General features: G+C 43.6%; 1 pseudogene; it reads right to left on the bottom strand.

Annotated features, from left to right (window-relative positions):
• Positions 1–1,333: 1,333 nt before the first annotated feature.
• LOC136520229 (probable glucan 1,3-beta-glucosidase A) lies at positions 1,334–6,019 on the bottom strand (annotated as a pseudogene).
• Between the last annotated feature and the right edge of the window lie 6,350 nt (positions 6,020–12,369).

Here is a 12,369-nt window from a genome sequence, read left to right as displayed (position 1 = left end):
TGATACTTTCTCTGTAATCCTACCCCTCCAGAGTATATAAGGAGAGACAAGGGTCCCCTAGCGTACAAGATACATCAAGATAAATACATCTGCAGTCACGCGATATCATACGATAGCTAATACAAACAAACAGACCACAGGAGTAGAGTATTACGTCATACTGACGACATGAACCTGTCTAACTCGTGTCTCTGTTGTCTTTTTTGTTCTTTATCTCACGCTCCTCTGCCGATCAATCTACCTTCGTAGGATACCTCTCGAAGGACTGCCGACGATATTCTATCGACATGATTGGTTCCCGTTTTATAGAAATCAAATTTCTTCGAGAACCAAATAACCGAACAGAAATCGAACAAAAACCGAATGCCCAGTCCTCCCGATGTACCACTGCCCTAGCGGTGTAACCATCGAACGAAGGTCGTATACCTGCCAATCACAGGAAGGAAAACCTTTTCCAAACCAATGCATACGGCATACCAGCTGCCATTTGCAGTCGCGGCAGCGTGCCGAGACCGCACGCAGAAAAGTCTGGCGCCGGGAACTGTGCTTCGAGACCCGGTCCAGCCGTCCGCCTCACGCTCATGGTCACGGAAGACGGAAGGCGAACAACACACAGCCCTCTCACCAATTCCACGCCACGCGGATCCGGCCGGTGCGTTACGATACGACTCCGTGCCACCACAGCCGTTTGGGAGTTCTTCCACTCCTGTTCCGGCAATCATGTCAGGGTCCATAACGACACCGGTGGACCGCCCAGTTTCGAGACAGCTACACCCGTTGTACTTTCTGTAAGGTCCAGCGCTACTATCTCCATCCTGAACAAATGATTCCTCAACATCTTCTTCTAAAGGAAAAAAATCTATGAACATTTCGGCAGCTGAGTAAGGGTGTGTTTATTTCCCAAATTTTTTTGGGCTTGGCCACTGTAGTACTTTCGTTTGTATTTGATAATTAGTATCTAATTATGAACTAATTAGGTTCGAAAGTTTCGTCTCGCGATTTCTCACCTAACTGTATAATTAGTTTTGTTTTTCGTCTACATTTAGTACTCCATGCATCTGCCGCAAGATTTAATGTGACACTTTGGGATGAAAATTTTTGGAATCTAAACGGGGCCTACCATAATGCATGATCAAGTTTGGAAAAAGAATAGGGCAGTACGGGTCTGCCGGCAGCAGGGAATGTGCTCCGAAGGAATCTAGGTTATCTTTTTTACCTGGAAAAAAAATTTGAACCTAACCAAGGAGCAACTAGATCGCCCGGTCTTCGAAGAAACTCATAAGGGTAGGGTTTGCGTGTGTGCGTTCATAGAGGTGAGTGTGCGTGCATTGTGAGAGTCTGCGTTGTATCGTGTAATTCTAAAAAAAAATTGATGACTTTATTATATAAGAAAGATATAGGCACACAAATTTGCCTCAACTATAACTCAGACTTGGGTGGTCTATGTGTACATCCACACTGTCAACAGCTCAGTTACTATAATCCAGGTTATCTTGGCATGATGGTCAGGTGAATTCCCCATCCTAACGCTAGAAGCAGCAGGAAGCTTGGTGTCTTCACCATGGATGAACCACCTAGAAAAGAAGATGCATATCATGGTGAGAATTCGTCAGATCCAAAATAGGCTCATCAGTATCTGTCCACAGAAATATCAATACAAAAGAGTCCATTCTATAATAGCGCTTTTATCAAAAAAAATAATAACACTTTTATGCATACATGGAATCAGCAACTTATTATGCCAGGGCAGTACCAGAGGAACACAATTTAACCATAGTCATGGCTTCCGAGTAGTAAGATCATTGATGTAGTAGACGAGAAATACATGCATGGTTTAGCATGGCCAGTGTACTTACTGAATAATAGGTATTTATTCTGAATATTCCACTCGAAGTCCCAATGGATCATGTCATTCTTAAGTGTCCAGTATGACCACCCAAAGGTAGCGTTGGCATAAACATCCAACTGAGCTCTGCCAAACTTCTGATACTCATACTGAGATGCATTTTGCACGTCCCATTCATTAACCCATTCACCTGAACATAGGGACATAGCACCATGTTCAGTACAAATCAGGATGATGTGTGCTAGTACATGACTTTGGAAATAATCAAGTAGGACTGGAACAAAATAAACAGAACAATAGGGTTTTATCAAAAAAAAAAACAGAACAATAGGGTCTGTTGATAGTTTGGCGCACATGTTTACAACTTTCAAGTGACCGCTATCCATCAGAGCCAGAAAGAAAAAGGTAGAAAGTGTAATGACTAACGGGTCCCAACTCCAGCATTTAAAAAATAAGATGAAACCAATAAAGGACAATAGTATGTAGGGACTCTATTAATTTGAAGAAGGGACGGCAAAGCAGAACTATTGTAAAAACGTAAGTAGGGTATTAAACATACCAATGAAGACAAGAGGCCCATTCATTGTCTTAAGGTCTTGTAACTGCGGTGCTCTCATCTTGTAAATAAATTCAATATTCTGAGTGGAATTCATGGTGGCAAAGTATGGATCAAACAAGTTGTAGTAGTGTAAATCAACTACAACATTTGAAAGACCAATACCAGCTTGAAAGAGTTCGATTGGGTCTGCATTCCCAATTCTTTGACACAGAATAACATATGCAGTTGATGAATGGTTTCGCACAATTTGATATCCCCTCATATAGTAGGACACTAGAACATCTAAAGGAACTGTAGCTGCAGAAGGTTCGTTCAGAAGCTCAATACCCAAAAGGGAAGGATGGCCTCCGTACCTGCAAAGCACAAGTCCAGGAAAGCCGCCTATAACATTTCAAGGACAGACTGGGATATCTAAGAACATCAGAAGCTACCAGCAAATACAGTTTTCATGTTCAGTGAGAGGAGATGCAATTGCTGACATATTTTGATGGTGGAGAACCAGCTCAGGAGAAATGCAGGTAATTACCATTCGAACGGTTTAAGATGAAATGCTAGGTGAACGAATACCTTGTCGCCAGGAAGTCAATAACCTCCAATGTTTGTGAGATATATTCAGGCGAGGGCCAGTCCACAGAACCATCCCTGCTCGCACTATGTTCCATTCCATTTTGAGAACCAGGAGCAGCATGAAGATCGATTATACATTTCAAACCATAAGATCTAATCCAACAGAAGTAACTATAGCATCAGGAAAGATCAGGGATATCAAACACTGCAAAGAAGAGTTTGGAAGCATGACATACTGTGCCCATGAAAATGCTAGGTCCAGGGCTGCCAAAGACCCTCCAACAAATGGAGAAGGTGGATAAGGATCTTGTGTTATCCACCATCCAACAGGAATTCTCACAGTATTAATTCCGTTCCGAGATAGGAAATCAAAGTCGTTTGCTGTAATGAAACTTCTTCTGTGCTCCTTAAAAAGCAAAAGGAAGAGTCAAGGGATGTTATACATAAAGCAAAAGAGGATTTGTCCAGCAAATTCCAAAGAAAGTGAGTGCCCAATGACATACTTCTAAAACCATCTTCGCCTTGTCATAACCATAACCATTGGCAAGCTGGTAGTCCCCATGCAAGTAATTGGCAACAATCACCAATTCAAATGTTGCTAAATTATTATCCCATCCTGGTTGGAATTGATAAGTGGAAATAAGCAGATGATCGTTTGTCGCCTAAGTTAAAAGGAGATTACAATGTCTTGTTAATGGCACAACTTGCATGAAGGCGACTAAGGGACAATCACATATAACACTTTGAAATTATCAAAATGAAACCATGGACCGAACAATACTTGCACATAGCCTCCATTCAAAAGTCTGATATGAACCCTTCCAGCATTCCTTTCAATGAAGAAAGTCTCAGGTGGACAATGGATGCTTTGCAGTTGCCAAGATCAAACCATCTTCACTGTTCGATGTCAAAAATTGACCTCCAAGGCATCGAAGCTGAAATTCATTATCTGACACCCTCCAAAGCTGTTTAAAAAGGAAAACCAGTAAGGCCATATTTAAGCTCAACCACTAAGCGGAATGACAATTAGAAAACCAAAAGGTGCAGGTAAATAATAAAATTATACCAATTCAATGACTTGCAGTTGCTTCAATGCTAACCATATTGCAAAAAATAATAAAATGGTAATGAACATATATTCTAACTATATAGGGAGAAAAAACTGTTAAGCTATAGATATCTCATATCTGTTCACGGCAATCCTACATGTGAATTGGCGCTAAAATTGCTTCGGAAGCGCATGACTGTTGACTGTACAAACATTTTGACCACACGGCACAAAATATATCAGCAGTCCTTCACCTATGCAATTCAGTGTTCAATTAAACTTTACAGTGGTTCAAATCATCATTAATTTCTTGTAATGTGATAGATCCTAATGTGAAACTGCAGTGGCCATTGGTTTAACCATAACAAGAACTAAAGAACAACAGTTCATGATAACTGGTCAAACCAAGTCAGAAAAGGAATATTAGCATATAGCAGAAAAATTGTACCCAGTGGCAGAACGTGGAGTGAAATTAAGCGCTAGTCTATTACAACATACTTAAGTTCATAGAAAGAGAGGGATAACTAGAATTTAGCTTGTACTTAAGTAGTTCTTGAAGCTTTACCCTATTGTAAAGTCTAAACAAAACAGTAATACCAATACGCTTCATACCTCTTTGAAATCAGACTAATAATTTGAGATACTACCATAGCTGGAATAACGCAGAGGATTATCCCTCTGTAAAACACAAGCCAGCAGACTAATACTTCTTTGAAATGAAACTAATACATTCCATGTACTCTCACCCTGAATGTTTCCCACGTTGAGGCCACATCACGGTCCACTGTCACATTTGAGCCACCACCATTAGCCGCACTAACATACTTATTCAATACCACTGAGCGGATCTGCACCTGTGTCCCATCCTGCAAATATAACCCTATAGAAGATCAAACCCATGCAAGCATCAGTTTACCAAGAACACACAGTGAATAACTAAGATCAATCCACCAACGAGCATATCCCCATTTGGAATCCCGTCAAAAAGTGATGGCTTAATCCACCCTTCAATGACCAACCATCCTCCCAAGTTAACACCCCTGACCTTAGACAGTCCATTCACTGCAGAAAAAAACAGCCACTTACGGTGTTATGCAAAACTTTTGAACCTAAGACTGGCAGCTTGGTTACCATTTTTAACAAGAAATCTCTGAACTGTAAAATTTTCAGTAAATTTTACTAACTATTTTCTTCAATAGTACAATGGTACATTTAACTCAGTTAGCTAACCAATATCAACAGTCTCTCCAGCAAATTGCATAATTCAGTTCAAATTTCTTTTAAAAATATGCATAAGTAGAATCGCTAAAAGTATATTAAAACAACTGTATGCAAATACAGTGCAGTTCTTCAATTATCAATATCTTTTTGTCCTTGTCCATGCAGAATTGCAACACATTCATATGTATAGCATAATGGATTATTTGCATTTTGCACTAACATCCTACTGATTGGATTGTACTATTTCCCTGAAATTAGATCAGCATAGAATCTTTCTTCCCAAAAGACATAAAACTCATCAGAACTCTAAAGTGCACGATCAAGCATCTCACCTGGGAAGATGCAGGACAAGAAAAGCACCCCAGAAGACAGCACGAAGGCAGAGACAACATGACCACCCATGCCGGTGCCCTACCACCGCACGGGACCAGAGCCTCAGCCACGGGAGGAAGAAGCTATTAAGGCCCCCGAGGGTTCGGGTGCCTTCCTTGCCGCGGAGTTTATCCCAAGGCGCCCGCCGCAAGGCCGTACTGGCGCAGGCGGTCGCCATTGGCAATTAAGGAATGGAATTAACGCTTGCTGCTTGCCTCGTCGGGGAGTGGTAGGAATCCACGAAAAGGAAAGGTTCCGAGCGATTTTTTAGTCGCGAGGTCGCTCCTCGCGCTCGACGGTGGCAGCAGGAGAGAGCGTCACTGAGACCGTGACAGTTGGGGTGGAGGTAGATGCTCCCCGGAGACGACGGCTTTGGCGACGCCGGTGCGTGATGGAAAGAGTTGGGCAGGCCGAGGCCACGAGCCCACGAGGCAGTGACAAATCGACCTCAAGAAATACTTAGGCCCCGTTTAGATGCGAAAATTTTTGGCTTCTGGCTACTATAGCACTTTCGTTTGTATTTAGTAAAAATTGTGCAATTATGGACTATTTAGGCTTAAAAGATTCGTCTCGCCAATTACGGGCAAACTGTGCAATTAGTTATTCTTTTTATCTACATTTAATGCTCCATGCATATGCCGTAAGATTTGATGTGACGGGGAATCTTGAAAATTGTTGGATTTTAGGTGGGATCTAAACGGGGCCTTAGGTTGGTGGGCTGGCTAAGCCCACTCTATGCATAATTTCGGCCTGACAGCCCACGTGACCAGACGAGACCAGCCAAGCAAAACCAGGCCCGCTCAACCTCGCAGGTTCTCAGCATTCCCAATTCCTCGAGACCACCGCCCTCCCCCCCCCCCCCATCCCATTCCCTTCCCGGCGCCGTTCGGTCCGCCCTGCCATGCCGCGGGCGCAAGCGACGTCACTTTTACTGAATTCTCAGGTTCTGTTCTGACCCGATCACATTCCATCTATGTTTGTTCTATTTAGTTGTGCGGGTTCTGGTTCGCCTGATTGTACTCATTCATCGGAGATCGGGTGCTGCGGGAGCAGTTATCCGGTTATATTGCGTGGTGGGCAGGAGACCGGGAGCCTGATTTTTCTGCTCTTGAACTTAGATGAACCTCGCAAATGTGGGATAATAAAATTGTGAATTTTCTGTGTGCGTAACGATTTTCACTGTAGGAGTTTAGTTTGGTGGATTGCTCATGGATATTGGATGACATTGGTTTTTTTTTTGCTTTTATGTAATGCAGCTTGTAGCTATTCTACTTGGTTGATTTAGGTAAAGCAAGTAGTCCCTCCGCTCAAATTGTAGTTCACTTTGGCCAAGTTTATAGAAAAAATGCATTGACATGCACAATATCAAATTGTTTTCATTGAATTCTCCATGTATGTGTTGATAATGCATTTATTTGAACTTATAAGTGTTAATACATTTTTCTAAAATTGGTCAAAGTTAGAGAAGTTTGACTATGGACAAAGCAAAAAGTGAATTATAATTTGGAGCAGATGGAGCATCTAATAGGAAGAACAGCTCTGCATTTGTTCTTTGTTTATTCTTACAGGGAGAAAAAAATACCTTAGCTTCAATGAAGTTATTTGGAACAGATGGAGTATCTAATGTAGCAACTTGTAAGATGGTCTGTGAAGTGTAGTTTCATGAAATTGCCTGCATGTTATTATGCAATAAATGAAGATTATTTGATGCAAATTGGAAAACCATCATTTTGAAACTATTGTCCTTTACTTGCTAGTTTGTTGAAGCACTAAACTTCAATGAATGAATATGCAATTCACTGGACCTAGAAGGATAGACCTTGCTCGTTTTAGCTTGAGCAAGTTTTGATCATCCTTTTGGTGCCATATTTTGTTCCCTATGTAAGTCGCATAGTCATAAGTCATCTGAGTGTATAATTCTGTGCATATTTTGTTTAGTTCTTAACTCCCTTTTCTTTTCTAACAATTGGACTATTTTTCTGTTAAATTTGCAAATAGTAACACTAACTTCTTCACTTCTTCAGATTGCTAAGAAGAGAAGAGGAATGCCTTACATGGATGTCATGCAGACAAGTGACTCTCTTTTTTTAGCGGAAAATACAGCAGGGGAGGCCCCCACTGTAAACTTTTTATAAAACGAAAAGAGCAACAACAACTCTAAACAAGAAGAAACAAATAGGGAAGCAAGCCCGAGGTGGGCAGCAGAGCTAAACTAGAGCATATGTACAAGAAAGGAAGACAGTGCTCTTAGTAGAACTGAATCTATGGGTCTGCAGTCTAACTTCTTCATAGAAAGAGCTTTTCCAAGAATCAAAGTACGGCCGTCCTCTGTCAAATATAAAGTTGTTTCTCTTTCTAAATCTGCCAGGTGGCAATGATGAAGGTCTCCATAAAAAAGGGATTGTTATGTTGGACCTTGGCTTGCTGCATCATCCAGAAGAAATCCATTGTGAAGTCCCAATTTATACCAAGGTATTGCCAGCAGGCTTGGCTAAAGGGGCAGCTGAAGAACAAATGAAAAACAGTTTCTTCAACGTTGTTGCTGTATAGAACATAATTGTAGTTGTTTTCCTGAAGCTTGTGCTTTTTCCTTCTCAGACTGTTCCTTGTGTTTAGTCTGTCCATCAAGAGGAGCCAAAAAAAACTCTAAGTTTGTTGCAGCATCTGGAGTTCCAAATCTAGAGAAAAGGGGATGGGGTTGTATATTCTTGTGAGGAAAGTTGTATCACTTTGATGAGGAGTAGTTCTTGCTTCCCCAAATGTATTCCGAGGAATCCTTTGAATTTTGATTGACCTGCAGATCTTGAATTAATTCTTGGAGACTTTGAAATTCTTGGAAGGCCCGCTCTGATAAGGGCAAGTGAAATTGGGCCTCCAGAGTGTCATTAGACAAAAACCTGGCCACTGAGATGTTCTTATTCTTGGCAAAGGAATAGAGCCTTGGGAATTTGGATTCCAGGATGTTGTCATTCCAAAGGTCAGACCAGAAAAGCACCGTGGAACCATCTCCAAAAGTGCACTTCGCAATTCCTCTGGACATATCGCATAATTTTAGGACATCCTTCCACCAAAAGGAGCCCTTATCTATCGAAGCATGTGGCACCTGACCCTGGGAATAATGTGCATTCCAGATCAGCTTCACCCATAGGATATCCTTCCTATTATAAAATTTGTCCAGATGCTTCAAAAGAATGGTCGTGTTTTGACTCCTAAGATTGATAATTTCCAATCCTCCTTTTCTTTTTGGCTTTGAACATTTACTCTAGGCCACTAGTGGTTTCATCTTTGCATTGGAGTCTAAACCTCTCCAAAGGCAGTGATGTCTTGCTCTATCAATATACTCAATGACTGCCACCGGCACCTCCAAGGTACACATGGCATAGGTGGGCAGCGAAGAGAGGACAAAATTGACTAGCTGAAGCCTTCCTGCATGGGTCAGGAAGGTAGAAGTTGCCGTGAGCCTTCTTTCAACTTTAGTCATAATGGGACCGTAATGTTCAATCTGAGGTTTTGTTGTGCCCAATGGCAGTCCAAGGTAGGTAAAAGGAAGAGATTCCAAATTGCAGCCAAAGACACCAGCAAGGAGTTGAGCTTTTTTAGGAGAGAGATTTAAGGGAACAAGGCAAGACTTCCTGTAGTTGACTCTCAGCCCTGTCTATTGCGAGAAGGGTTCTAGAAGGCCTTTCAGGATGAATAACTCTCTTTGAGAAGCTTTCATGACTAGAATAGTGTCGTCAGCGTATTGAACAATGGGGAACTGATCCAGCTCAAAAGAAGGAATAGGCAGCTCAAACAGACCTTGCTGGTAGGCTTTGTTGACAATGCACTATAGAAGGTCTGCAGCAAGCACAAAAAGAAGTTGTGACAAGGGGTCACCTTGCCTGACCCCTCGGTGACAGTGGAAATGATTACCTGGCACACCATTCAAAAGAATCGAGGAAGAACCAGAGATTAGAATCCTCTCAATCTGGTTAATCCAAATTTCAGGGAACCCCAAGCTCCTCATTATCAACAAGATTGTGTTATGTTCAATTGTATCAAAAGCTTTTGTAAAGTCCAATTTTAGGATAATAGGCTCTTTTTTGGAGCGTTGACACTAATATATGTATTCATAAGCCTAGGCCAAACAATCTTGTATTGTTCTGCTTTTTATAAAACCATATTGATTGGTATGAATCAGCGGTATTATTTTTTTGCAGCCTATTAGCCAAGAGCTTTGTGATGATTTTGATGACCCCACTTAGAAGAGAAATGGGCCTGAAATCATTAGCACTTGTAGGATTGTGCACTTTAGGAATCAGTGTGATGAATGAATTGTCGATGGCTTCTAGACTTGGATTGCCATTGAAGAAATCAAAGCACAAAGTGTACATGTCTTCTTTTATAATGTTCTAGCGTTTTTTCATAAAGAGTCCATTGAAATCATCGGGGCCTGGGGCTTTGTCAAGAGGCATGTGTTTGATTACCTCGTCAATGTCAAGGGTGGAAAAGGACAGAGAGAAAGACTTCAAGTCATTTCTTGGTTGCACCAGTTCTTCTAGGTTAAAAAGCATTATAGGGTTAGAAGAGCATCCCATCCTTTTTTTGAAATCCTCCAGTAGTGTTGGTGTTTCAAGTTACCACCGACGAGTAAATTTCTAATATTACGCGTCTGGCTCGGATGGTGTGCTTAGGGGACACGAGGTTTATACTGGTTTGGGCTGAAAGTCCCTACATCCAGTTCATCGCTGCTGCTCATGTTACTAGCATTGAAAGTTTGTAGTAGGGGTTACAAACATGCAAGAGAGGGAAAGGATCTCAAGTCTCTGGTGGAAAGAGTGAACGGGTGCTGAGAGCTCGATCGCTGCTCGACCGTGTGTTCGTGTCGTGTTCTTGTGTGTTTATCTCGTGTTCTAATCGGTTCAGGAAGATTCGATCGGCCCTTCTTCAGGGGACACCCTGCTTTCCCTTTTATAGGCCAAGGGAAAGCACACATTACAATGGAGGAAAAGGAGAAGAACAAGAGAGAGAGAGAGAGAGAGAGAGAGAGAGAGAGAGACAGAGAGAGAGGAAAGCTTCTAGGATCGCCGGGTCCTTCTTCTCCTTCATGCGGGTCCGGCTGACCCTGTAGATGTCTACAGGGATAGCTCCACATCGCAGCCCTATCCATCACTAGCGCCACGTGTAGGTGTCGTCTACCGGTCATGGTGTTCCATCCCATCTAGGTGGACGTCGTGGTGAACTGACACGCCTGTCACCATTTGTACGAGGGTTAGGCGAAACAGCACTGGCACGCCCGATGCTATTCTTGACGTGAACCCTCTGGTATGGCCTGTCATGGCCACGGGTTACAACAAGGCATGCCAGTCTCTTCCCTGATGTCATAGTCTTGACCCAGGCCCATACGCCTGGACCTAGAGTCATTGGTGGTGGTATGGGTCTCCGTCGGGCGAGACAGAGTGTGAACCCAAGGGGTCGGACGAGACAGAGCCCGCACCCATGGGGTCGAGCGAGGCGAAGCCCACCCTAGAGGTCAGGCGAGGTAGAGATCGTGGCCTCGGGATTAGGTGAGGCAGAGATCGTGGCCTCGGGGTCAGGTGAGGCGGAGCCCTCCCTCAGAGGTCGAGCGAGGCAGAGCCCTTCCTCAGAGGTCGGGTGAGGCGAAGCCCGTGCGCCTAGGGTCAGTTGGAGCTGTAGTCATGCTCTTGACTGCTCGAATGAATCAATGTTGATGACCATTAGCTCCTCCTCTTTGGGTACCCTAGTATTGGCCCCCGATAGTAGCCCCCGAGCCTACGGATGAGTAGAATACTCCTTCGAAGGCTTTTTCGAACGGGAGGACCCTGAGGGCCTTGGCCTTCTTTTGTCACCCACAGCGTGACCTAGGGATGGGGATTCCCTTTTGTTGAGATCAGACCCCTCAGGGGTATACCATGAGATTTGGTGGGTCAGAAAAGGTCTTTCCTAATTTCGACCCCTATGGGGGTCTGTCGTTCTACGACCGCGCGTTCGGTCTTTGTGCGAGTCTAACTTTCCTTAAGCCCCTGCCCGTAGGAGGGGTCCGATCGATGATCGGTCGTCTTTGCGATTGTCTTTCCTCAAGCGTTTTTTGATAAAAACGGAGGGGTTGAGCCGTGTCATGATTTTCCTTTATGGACGAATCATGGTGCTCAGTGAGCGGTTAATGGGCTAGTCCGAGTGGGGCCCCAACATCCTGTTCATGGGGATCCGGCTTGGGTCAGCTTGGTGACTGACTCTAGATTCTTAGTGGTCAATCCATATAGTTCTTGGGTCCGTTCGATCGGTCCCGAGGGCTCTCTACCTTTCTTCGAGGAAAAAAACCATGGATCGTATTTGGCCGAGACTTGAACGTGGCTAGGATGCCCGCGGCACTCGTGTGCCTGAGTTCTGGTAGCTAGCGGGCCCATCCCTTTCCACCCGTCACTCTAAACGTGCCTGGAGTAGTTGTCAAACTGTTGGTGGGCCAACCTTGGAACTCTTAGGCCTAGACGGGTCATAGGAGTGTTTTCAACTCTGTATCCCTTTTACCTGTGATGGGTCATGACCCGTTCAGGGAGGCAAAACATCTGGCGCATTTTTTGAGGGGACAACCATAGGTTGCGTGCGCACGCCCCATGTTGAGTCATGGTGACTGGTCGTGGCAGGCACGGAGATCTAGGTGGACGGTTGATTTTCTCGCACCCATCACCCCTATAAAACCAAAGGGTTAGCCCTCCATGTTTCATACACATGCCTGCATCCCTACCTCCACAGCCA

This window comes from Miscanthus floridulus, chromosome 18, assembly GCF_019320115.1.
Source record: "Miscanthus floridulus cultivar M001 chromosome 18, ASM1932011v1, whole genome shotgun sequence".
NCBI lineage: Eukaryota > Viridiplantae > Streptophyta > Magnoliopsida > Poales > Poaceae > Miscanthus > Miscanthus floridulus.
Note: the sequence above shows the minus strand (reverse complement) of the source record. Positions and strands in the feature narration are given on the sequence as shown.